This window comes from Cupressus sempervirens, chromosome 4 (genome assembly GCF_028749045.1).
Source record: "Cupressus sempervirens isolate cs-2001-9-10 chromosome 4, ASM2874904v1, whole genome shotgun sequence".
In the NCBI taxonomy this organism is placed as follows: domain Eukaryota; kingdom Viridiplantae; phylum Streptophyta; class Pinopsida; order Cupressales; family Cupressaceae; genus Cupressus; species Cupressus sempervirens.
In genome coordinates, this window is record NC_143121.1 from 102097817 (window position 1) to 102110077 (window position 12261).

The 12261-nt window shown below is 34.0% G+C and overlaps 1 pseudogene across 1 annotated transcript; it reads right to left on the reverse strand.

Moving 5' to 3' along the window:
* Window positions 1–8935: 8935 nt before the first annotated feature.
* On the reverse strand, window positions 8936–11780 carry LOC149560144 (bidirectional sugar transporter SWEET5-like; annotated as a pseudogene). Its single transcript, XR_016363330.1, has 6 exons — window positions 11612–11780; window positions 10848–10884; window positions 10503–10719; window positions 10188–10349; window positions 9530–9649; window positions 8936–9422 (listed from the first exon to the last, which is right to left on the reverse strand). The product of XR_016363330.1 is annotated as a bidirectional sugar transporter SWEET5-like (transcript).
* Between the last annotated feature and the right edge of the window lie 481 nt (window positions 11781–12261).

A 12261-nucleotide genomic window follows, 5' to 3' on the forward strand; every position in this document is an offset into this window, starting at 1 on the left:
AGGATTTAATCACCCTACTAGGAGTGGCCTTCCTAGAGAACTTTAGAACAATTCAGTAGAACTATCCACCTTGTTAGAGGATTTACAAAATGGATGTTAGACCAACTCTGTAAAGAGATTTAGGAATTATTGCTACAATGGTAAGAAAATAATAGTAAGTGACCTAAAAGAGATGCAACTAAACTTTGCTGATACAAATCTCTGCTCTGCTTCAATAGATCCTTACTGATTGAATACAACTTTGCTTCTCCTCATGGACATCTAATCCTTTTCCAAGATTCACTTATACTTCCTCTTCACATAATCAACTCATTTTGCATACTCATTCAAAATACAATTAGAATCCACAACTTGAACTTTTATTTATACATTACAAATTTTCAAGTCAGCTCATTTACAAGTTACATTTACCAATAAACCATACATCAGTCAGCTACAAATATTACATCAAACAAATGAATTTTGTTTCCCAAAATAATGAAATTCTTCATTGGCCGATGCTACTCGGTAAACATTGCTCCAAAAAATAATTTCTAGTGTTAACCAAGTGAAGCTCGATAAACACTACAAATTTTGCAAAATCCTTTGGAGATTGAGTTAACTCGGTAAGAACTAACTTTCCTTTGCCAACCTTGCTAGCTCAGTATAAACTAATCTCTACTATAGAAGCCTTCAACACAGTGTAACCTCCAAAAATGATCAATAGACTTTGTAATTTTTTTTGTTAACCTTCTGAGCTCGGTAGACTCTGTCTTTTGCCTTGCTGACCAAATGAGCTCGGTAGACTTTGACTAATAACTTATATGACATTTGTGTAACATCAAAGAAAACACACAATTGAACAATTGTATCCAACAATCTCCCTCTTTGGCATTGATGACAACACAACATGTCATAGTAGAATGAAATTTGAAAACAAGTCTTTTTCTAACAGAATGTTTCTCCCCTTACATTTCATTCCAAAAACTCCTCAAATGCAGTAATCTCCTTATGTGAAGGAATTACATAGCTTCTATACAAATATCAAACTCTTCATAAACAAATTCAAATTTTAGAAAGATATGACGGTATACTCTCCCTCTTTGGCAACAAATGCCAAAGACAACACAAACCAAGTGAATAACAATGTACCTTATGTACTGATTCATATGCAACTTTCATGATTATTCTGCATCAACTGAAAAGATCTTCGAATTGAGACCTATTGATGCATCACTAAAAATTTATTTTAGTGAGCTTCAGATAGGGGAATGACCCCTAACTTACCTCTTAGATACAAAAATGCATCCTTAGGTAAAAGCTTTGTGAATATGTCATCAATTTTTTCCTTTGTATGGACATATTCCAATCTAATCTCCTTATCTTGCACCAATTCTCTAACAAAGTGATACTTTATTGCAATGTGCTTAATTTTTTAATGTATTACTGGATTTTTGGATATGTTAATTGCACTTGTATTGTCACAAAACATAACAACAGGTTCTTTGATTTCTTCCTTCATACCTTCCAATAACTGTTTGAACCAAACAATATTAGAACTATTTACTACTGCTACAACATAATATGCTTCTGCTGTGGATTGGGATGCACAATTTTTCTTTTTACTTGTCCAAGAAATCAACCTCTTTCCAAGAAAGAAAGTTCCTCCACTTGTACTCTTTCTGTCATCAATGTTTCCTTCCCAATCTACATTAGTAAACACTTTCAAATCTAGATTACCTCCAAATTTGTACCATAATCCATAATCTTTGGTTCCTTTCGAGCATCTCATGATTCTTTTGATTGCCATCATGTGATTTTCTCTTGGTTTTGCTAAAAATCTTGCTACAATACCAATTGCAAGGGCAATATCAAGTCTTTTATGCACTACATACTACAACTTTCCAATCATAGATCTATACAATATCTGATCTACCTCCTTTGATTCATCATCCTTGGTAAGTTTCAATCCAGTACACATAAGAGTCCTAACTAGTTTACAGCCTTCCACACAATTTTTTTTTAGTATCTCCTCGATGTATTTAGATTGAGTGATGTAGATGCCATTCTTATTCTGCTAAATTTGAAGACCAACAAAGAATTTGATCTCACCAAACATTAACATTTCAAATTCCTTATTCATTTGCTTTGAAAATTCTTTGCAAAGATCATCATTCCTTGTGAACAAAGTATCATCCACAAATATTTTTGCCAAAACAATCTTATTATCTGGTCCTTCCTTGATATATAAGCTACTATTATCATTAGTTCTTTGAAAACCAATTTGAATAAGATAGTTATGTAATCTTTCATACCATGCTCTAGGGGCTTGTTTTAGACCATATAATGCTTTGTGTAATTTGTAGACCATGTCCTTCTTGTCTAGATCAACAAAACCTTCAAGCTGCTCAATGTAAACTTCTTTATCTAGTATACCATTGAGAAATTCTGACTTAACATGCAATTGATAAACTTTAAATCCTTTGTATGCAGCATATGCGAGTAAGGTCTTGACACCTTCCAATCTTGCAACAAGAGAAAAAGTCTCTCCACTACCTATTCCTTCTTCTTGAGAGTATTCTTTGCATACCAATCTAGCTTTGTTCCTTGACAGCTTACCATCTTCATTTAACTTATTTTTGAATACCCACTTAGTTCCAATCACATTTTTATCTTTAGGCCTATGTACAAGAGTCCATATTTTGTTTTTCTCTATCTGCTCAATCTCTTCATTGATAACCTCAATCCAAATTTCATTTTCTAATGCATTTTTGACACTTCTAGGTTCAAAATTAGCAATTAAACAAGTGCCTTTCAATTTACTTCTTGTCATAGTACCTTCAGATTTATCTCCAATGATCTAATTCTGTGCATGATGTCTCTTGACATACTTAGCTAATATAGGTTCTTTGCTTTTGAATGCTTTGCATTTTCATCCTCTTGTACTTAAACTTCATGTTTTGGCTATTCTGTCTACTGCTTGGGTCCTTCAAACTTGGTAGGCATTGGCTTGGTAGCATCAGAATGTGACTCGGGTTCCTGTAGCTTGGTTACTGAAGATTTGGGAGTGGAAGATTCCTAATTGACAGGTGTATTTGGCATTATATTAGGCTCAACAAAAACAAATCTCCTATTGTCTTCTGGTTCCCTTTTGCTTTCTTCTTGAGTTCTTTCTACAAACTCATCAACTTTCACATGTGCACTTTCTATGAATTTGTGAGTAGACAAGTTTAAACATCTATATGCTTTACTCTTGTAAGAATAACCCATAAATATTCCATCATCACCCTTCACATCAAATTTACCTTTTCTAGATTCTTTCAAAATGTAAGATTTGCTTCCAAATACTTTTAGGTAACTAACATTAGGTTTATAGCCATACCATAACTCATAGGGGGTTTTGAATGAGTCCTCCTTCAACTGTACTCAGTTTAGGGTATGAACTGCAGTGCTGATAGCTTCCTTCCAGTATTTGATAGCAATGCTCTTTTCAATCATTAGGGTTCTTGCATAGTCCACGAAAGATCTATTCCTTCTTTCAACTATTTCATTTTTCTTAGGAGTTCTAGGGGCTAATACTTGTCTTTTGGTTCCCCTTTCAATGCAAAAGTTGTTGAATTCATGGGAGATAAATTCACCACCTCTGTTTGATCTCAAACATTTTATGTTTTTTCCTGTTTCCTTCTTAAATCTGGCCAAATACCATTTGAACTTCTCAAATGCTTATGATTTCTCTCTTAAGTACATGATAGTCATCATTTTTGAGTAATAATTGACAAAAAGAATGAATTTTTTTTTATCAGTATAGCTTTCAATTCCAATAGGTCGACACAAATTAGTATGGGCAATTTCTAAAACTTTTTTAGACTGATAGTTCTTACTTTTAAAGCTAGTCTTTCCCATCTTACTAATTTGACAATTCTTGCATAGACCAACCTCAGGTTTCTTTATGTTAGGAATTCCTCTTACTTTCTTAAATTTACTTATTTTCACCAAGCTATCAAAGTTCACATGACACAACCTCCTTTGCCATAACCAACTTTCTTCAACTTGAGCAATAAAGGATGAACATTCACCAAGTTCAAAATAAAACAAGTTACCTTTTGTTTGAGTGCCTAATCCAATAAGCTTTTCTTTTTCATCCAACAATTTTTCTTTTCCATGCGTGAATTCCACTTTGAATCCATTATTAAGTAGTTGTGCCAAACTCAACAGATTGTGTTCTAGTCCTTCTACCCAATATGCATTATCACACACAAGCTCTTTGGTTAGTGAGATTCCCCCTCTTCCTTTTATGCAACAAGGTTCATTATTACCAAACCTCATACCGTTACCATCATAGTTTTCAAAATGTTCAAACTCAGTTTTATCACCAGTCATATGATGAGAACAACTGCTATAAATGATCCATGTACCATTTTTTCTCACATGAGAAATAAGTGTCATTTCCTCATCATTATTAGACTCATCTTTCATAGCAATGTAAACAATTTTATCATTTTCTTCATCATCAAAATCATTAGAATTCTTAGCCATAAGACATGTTTTCTTACTTTTGTCCTTGAATGATTTGAAGTCTTTCTTGCCATTACACTTGTGACCTTTCTTCTCATCCTTGTTCTGCTTAATTGGGCACCTAGCAGCAATATATCCATTTTCTTCACAAGAAAATAAAATTAGAGGAACCTTAGCTTTGTTTTTTCCTTTGCCTCTTGAATATTTCCTTGCTAATAGAGCTTCAACCACCTCAAGATCACCATCATAACTTTTTTCCGATTCTTCTTCACTTTTTGATTGAGAATCTTTTATCTTCTTGCCTTTCTCCTTGAGTGAAAGCTTGGCTTCAAATTCTGATTCAATTTTCTTGGTAGCTAGAACATAGTTACCATAGTTATCTAGCTCAAATGTAGTCAATCTTCCAATTGTGGCTTCTAGATTTATCTTATGATTTGCTTCACATCTTCTTTCTTGAATTGCAGAAACTCTGATTGCATAAGTGGGAAGTAACATTCTAAGAACTTTAATTATAATTGTTTCCTCTTTGATATCTCCTCTAGAAGCTTTGATTGCACTAACACTTGCTTTGACTCTTTCAACATATTTTGCAATGTTTTCATCCTCTCTCATCCTCATTTGATCAAATTGACCTCTCAAACTTTCTGCTTTGGCTCTTCTCGCATTATCATCTCCTCCATAGATTTCTTTCAGCTTGTTCCACATTTCAAAGGTAGTTTTGTAGTCCTTGACATCATCAAATTCTTCATAGCTTAGGGCAAATGCAACACCTATCATCATGATGCTATGATTCTTCTTCTTAGCAATGTCATTTGTAGATAATGTGCCTATAGGAGTTACATATGCTTCATCTAGATATTTCAGTCTCGTATCTCCAATGGAAGCTAGATGGAGTCTCATGAGACCTTGCCATGCTGAAAAGTTATCCCTATTAAGCCTTGGAATTTCCCTCTTGTAAGACATCCTGATCTTTAGCTTAGATCTTTGAAATCCTTTCCGAAAGCACCAAATGCTTTGATACCAATTGTTGAAAATATAAATGGAGCAACTAAGAGGGGACGGGTGAATCAGTTACCATAAAAATAAATCCACAGATCCCTTACTGATGTCTTGAATAACTAGTTACTACTATCACTCGATAGCCATACACAAAAATGCTATAATTTGGTAGATTAACTTGTTACTAAACTTTAAGCATTCACAATTATTAAGATGCATGCAAAAGTAAATAACATGAACACAAGAGACACCAGATTTAATGTGGAAACTCAATATGAAAAAATCTACCAAGTAACTAGCTACCAATTTTTACTCTTCTAGAGTGAGCCCTATTAGGAGCCAACCCTATTAAAGGTTACAAAACATGCTACTAGGTTTGACCCTATTAGAGGATTTAATCACCCTACTAGGAGTGGCCTTGCTAGAGGACTTTAGAACAATTTAGTAGAACTATATACCTTGTTAGAGGATTTACAAAATGGCTATTAGACCAACTCTATTAAGAGATTTAGGAATTATTGCTACAATAGTAAGAAAGTAACAATAAGTTACCTAAAAGAGATGCAACTAAACTTTGTTGATATAGATCTCTACTTTGCTTCAATAGATCCTTACTGATCAAATACAACTCTGCTTCTCCTCAAGGACATCTGATCCTTTTTCAAGATTCACTTATACTTCCTCTTCACATAAACAAATCCTTTGCATACTCATTCAAAATACAATTAGAGTCCACAACTTGACCTTTTTATTTATACATTACAAATTGTCAAGTTGGCTCATTTGCAAGTTACATTTACCAATAAACCATACATCAGTCAACTACAAATATTACATTAAAAAAATGAACTTTATTTCTCAAAATAATGAAATCCTTCATTGGCTGACCCTGCTCGATAAATATTGCTCCAGAAAATGATTTCTAGTGTTAACCAAGTGAAGCTCGGTAAACACTACAAACTCTGCAAAATCTTTTGGAGACCGAGTTAACTTGGTAAGAACTAACTTTCCTTTGCTGACCTTGCTAGCTCAGTATAAACTGATCTTTGCTACAAAAGCCTTCAATGCCCAAGTGAGCTCGATAGAAACTGTCTTCATAGTGTAACCTCCAGAAACACTTGGTAGACTCTGTAATTTTCTTTGTTAACCTTCTGAGCTTGGTAGACTCTATCTTTTGCCTTGCTGACCAAATGAGCTTAGTAGATTCTAACTGATAATTGATATGATATTTGTGTAACATCAAATATAACACACAATTGAACAATTGTATCCAACAATCTCGTCCATTCACAACTTGAACAAAGACAATCCATTATTTAGAAAATCCATTTAGGGCTATTCTCACTAGCTTATCATCACTGAGACTATCTCCAACAACAACTAACTCATCCTTGACAAGTTTAATCCTGGTGAGGTAACTTGTAACGTCTTCTCCCTGGTTCATCCATGTATTCTTCAGCTTCTCTCCGAGTATCATCTTCCTATTGCTAGTAGCATTCTAGTACAATTTCAAATGGTATCCCACATCTTCCACATCATATCTGGCTCTGAGATATGTGGCACAATATGATCTTTGACACCATTAAGGATAATCCTCCTCACCTTGAGATCGTCCTTCTTATATGCTGCAAGTTATGTCACATTCATTGGTATAGCTACAACATTGGTAACATAATCCTTGATACCATTCTCTTCTAACAATAAAGGAATTTTAGCCTTCCAAACAACAAAACTTGAGGCACCATCCAATCTGCCCTAATCTCTCAAACTAGCTAAAGCCATCTCAAGGGATTAAGGCAATAATAAAACTAAAGAGATCAATCTAGGTTATATAAACCCTTAATTTCTTTCTTAGAGAAAAACTCTTCTACCCTCACCACTGCTCTAATATCATTTAATAATTCCTATTGTAACTACTAATTATTAATCTCCTATCATAAACGATTATTAAACTGCTAAAAACAAATTCATAGATAATATCAAAAAATAACACAACTGCAACTTCACCAATAAAATATGGAAAGAAATTCACAACACAAAGAACACAATATTTTCAGATAAACCGTCACTAGAAAAAACCCTAAGGGAAAATTAGTTTTGCAGATCGAAAATATATTAACTTTAGCAAATCAAGAGATACAAAATTCCTTGCTTCTCACTGGTAGAATTTAGATAGCCTCCTAATTTCTCTTGTTGATATTCTCCACTGCTATCCACAACACTATCATTGTGTCCTTGCTAACACTACAAGACTATTTGCTATCACTGCAAACTCATTTGCTACACTGCAAATATTTCTACAACTTCTTGTTCCTCTGTTCACCAAATGCCTCCCTTGACCCCCCTTTTATACTACCTAACTAAGAGGTTTCTAGTTGCTCCTTGATTAAGACAACCTAACCAAGAAGTTTATAGTTACTTCTCGATTAAAATAACCTAACCAATAGGTTACTAGTTGCTAATATTTGCTAATTAACCACATATGGACAAACAACTATCCAAGCTACCTAAACTAACAATACCAACAATATTTATAAGAACTAGAGAGATTCTTATGTGGCAAAACTATCAATTTTCTTACAAATTTCAACTAAGACATCCTTCCATATAAATTAATATATAATTTTGCATATGTGAAATTTTAATAATACCACCTCTAAATTAGACATACTAACAATATTTGTAGGTACTTGAAAGATTCTTATATGACAAAACTAGATCAATTTTCATACCAATTTTAACTAGACATCTTTAAATATTAATTAATTTGACATATGTAAATTTTTATAATATTCATTGTTAAATCTGATATATTGACAATATTTGTAAAAATTGAAGAGATTCTTATGTGACAAAACCATCAATTTATTACTAATTTCAACTAAAACGTCTTTTAATATAAATTAAATACCTATAAGAACTTTTAATGATACCACTTGTGCCCAACGAAGAGATTGTCATATGTTATTTCCATTGTTTTGGATTATAAGAAGATATCCCGTACTTTCACTTAGAAGGAGTAGTAGGTTGTCAATGTCCCTTTCTAGCATTCTTGAATCTACTTTATTTCCAAATAATGCCTACACGCTCATTCCTCCACTTTTTCTTTGAATGCAATCCAATGCTTACTCGCTCATTATTGTGTACTTTTTGATTCATCAATGCTGTCATTTGCCCTTGAGATATCAGATGCGCCCATTGCCTATTAGCCTGAGAATCTAGTCAGCATCGATTTCTTTGAAATTTTTTTGGCTTTACATTATTTGTCAGTATTTATAAGCATGAGGTTGTACTGTGATGGTGTTACTGTATTGCTTAATTATGAGATAATGCACACCTAAAATACCAAACGACTATTTCTACAGTTTGATTACTTCTATCTCATAATATAAAGTGCATACAAAGCTCCACATTCATACAAACATAGTACTTGAGTAATTCATTGGATTGCAATGCAAAGGAAGCATTTCATTATTGAAAAATAGGAACATAAGAGGTTACATAAAGCTCCTCAATTATTCAACTCTCTATACATTTCCCCCCCTCCAAGAGGTACTGGTTGGTTCAATTATCAGAAACCCGTCTTCTTCCACTTTTAGCTACTAATGCTGATTCTCATGCAATTTAGCAGACTCTGACTGTCTGAGGAATTTGAGGCTGTAGATCGTATAGAACTTGTTAATTGTTGATCAATGAGAACGAGATCAAACTTGATCAGCTATAACAACATTCAATGCAGACATTTTGAGAACATTTGAGGCGTCTAGTTCCAAAATATGGATAGGCAAATCAAATACATCATCTTTATTTTTGGTTTCAGGAACTTTCTGAAGTTCAGAAGATACAGGTAAAACGGGCTCATATCTTCTGTAAACAAGGTAAACAACGAGCTGAGTTATTCCTAAACAGAAACCAAGTCCATTGGGCACCTGCAAAATATTGAATGATTCGTTCAAAAAAAAAATGTCATAAATCTTGCCAAAACATACATAAATACTATAGTTGACAGCAGCACTAGGAGAAGAGATGAGCTTACAGCTATAAAGATATCTCTAGCCATTACAGAGTACCCAGACCAGACTAGTGCATTTAGAGTACCGAATAATAAGACTAAAAATGGCATGTACTTCACACTTTTTGTTCTGACAACATCTCCCTGCAATAGAAAAACACAAACTCATCAACATTCATGATAGCATGAATTCATTTGGTAATCAATTTATACTTTTTTTACAACTTTTGGGTAGGGATTCGTTATTGGCAGTGGGTTAGGTTTCTTGCAGATTCATGACCTCCCTTAGCAGTTTCTTATATTATTTATAAGTCTAGTGGTCGTATCCAGCATTATCAGATCAATCTTTTGGTACAATAAAAACCTTAATTTGTAACAACAGATCAATCTTTTGATACAATAGAAACCCTAACTTGTGACAAGTGATATTAGAACTTGACCTTTGACAATAAGACCACCTCCTATATTATTGATAGTCTATATTTTCTCTGAGTCCAGATCAATGTTTTGATGCAACAGTAGTCCTAACTTATAACACCAATGTTTTCCCTGTTATTTCTATTTAGAATAGAGACTGAAATATATGCGTCTTTCTATAGTTTTCTAGTAGAGATTATGATATTGCTTATGTACACTTTTCGTACCAATCCAAATCAAGAACAACACAGGTTTCAAAACTCACCACAACGGACAACGGGGAGGCATACATAACAATGGAAAGGATCACGCCCAAAGTGCCAGCCACTAACTGTCAGGCACTGTGTGTGTGCAGCGCATAAACCGTAACTGCAACAATCGTGACAAAAGCAACCATCATTGCTATGGCTAACCGCGCTGCTTTCACCTGCAAGACAGATTGAAGGAATCCATGTCAGAAGAGTCACAATTATGTGTATTTAGCTTCTTGCATGGAATCTAGTCAAGCATAAGACTTGTATGAGCTAGTGGCCACCAAATGGCTTTCAGTTACAAACTTAAAGCTGGCATAATGAGTTACCTTCTCATGCTTTGGGGCAAATGTCAGAAAGGACACCAGATAAAATATTTCAAGAACAAATCCTGCACCATTGATCGTGAGGATCAAAGTGCTGTGCGGTTTAACAAATGGGGCTCCATAAAGTAGCCAAAGACAACAGTTGAACAAGGTACACACATATGGAAGTCCTGAGTACTCTTGTGTAGACTTGAGCTTGTATATCCCCCAGAATGTTTTCCTGCAATTTCCAAATACAATCATACTTATAATTAAGCTTGATCAATAGTAAAAGCTCGCATGTTAGTCATGCTGATTTATAATAAATATGTTTTGGACTCGGAGAAATATGGTGTAAATGGTACTTACATAGGCGAGAGGTAAAGTGCCAGTGAAGTGATATTTCCTGCAACAAATACCACCATGTAACATTAATTATGATGAACCGATTATGTTTCACATCAATTTGCAGTCTTATATAAACCCAACTATACACAAAACTCTTGGCCACCCAAACATATCAAAATGAGCATCAGGGCATAACAAACCAAAATTTAGCAGCCCACATGTTAATCGAGATACAAATTCTTAGATTGTAAAGCAGGAAATAAAATCCCTTTTGGATTAAGAAGAATGTGTGTTTGTTATTGAGAAACACCATTTAATTTATGGGAGCTTTAGTTCATGTAAACTTCAAAATTTGTACATTAAATGGAGTGTTGTGGCCATTAAAAACTGACTATTTTAAAAGACACATCTTGATTAGAAGATCACTAATTCACTATCCCTGAAGAACGAAAAGTATTTGTCTAGAATCCAATAGCCTTCATTATTCTTCTGTGACTGACATATAGAGTAAAAGTCATATGTGTCCTATATATATATATTCAATATATCTATCTTCACCATGCTTTATTCTATCAATGGTCATCCCATTTGATACCAACCAAAGAAGCTTACAAATTCTATTCTTGCTTTACAATGGCCTGTATCTCCTACTGTAGACCCATTTAAAAAGTTTTCAAATCGAATAAATACAGAATTTTCTCCCACATTACATTTGTATTTCATAGAAGCAGTTTCTAATGCATGCTTTGTCAAATGTGTCTAAAGAAGTGGTCTAAATGGCATACCAATAATTCCCACCACAAGCTGCAGAGGAAAAGCCATTGAACAAAAGAAGAAATGCCTTTGCAGTACTCAAAAAGGCAAGGATAATATCTAATGCTAATTGAAATCAGCACAAGAAGAGATGAAGTTGTGAAGAGCACGAAGACTTTAAAGTGCTTTTATAGGCCTTCATCCTGCATATGACCAACTTGATATCATCATATACAGTGGAATGTAAGAAATAAGAACTAGTGTTTTAACTTGATGAGGAGCAAAGCACTAACGAGTACAGTGGGTTCAACTTTACACATCAGAGTTAATGGGAACCAGCTAAATGCAATGCTTACAGCCAACTTGTGATTTTTCCAATGTTCTGATCAGGTTATCATCTCTCTGTGTCCTTTTCTATAGCTGAGAATAGAAAAATGTACCACACCCAGAAAGGTAATTCATAAGATTTCAAGGATTCGTTCCCAACACGTACAGATTCCTTGGAAGAACAGTACAAAAACAGTAGAAAAGAGAGCATATTCTATAGTAGATACAACGTGTGGGATACAGATCACTCTGAATGATTATGAGGGAAAATTCCTTTATTTTATTTTTATTTTACGGATATGAATATATATACGCATGTCCATCATCTATGCAAACCTTATTACAAGTACCATCT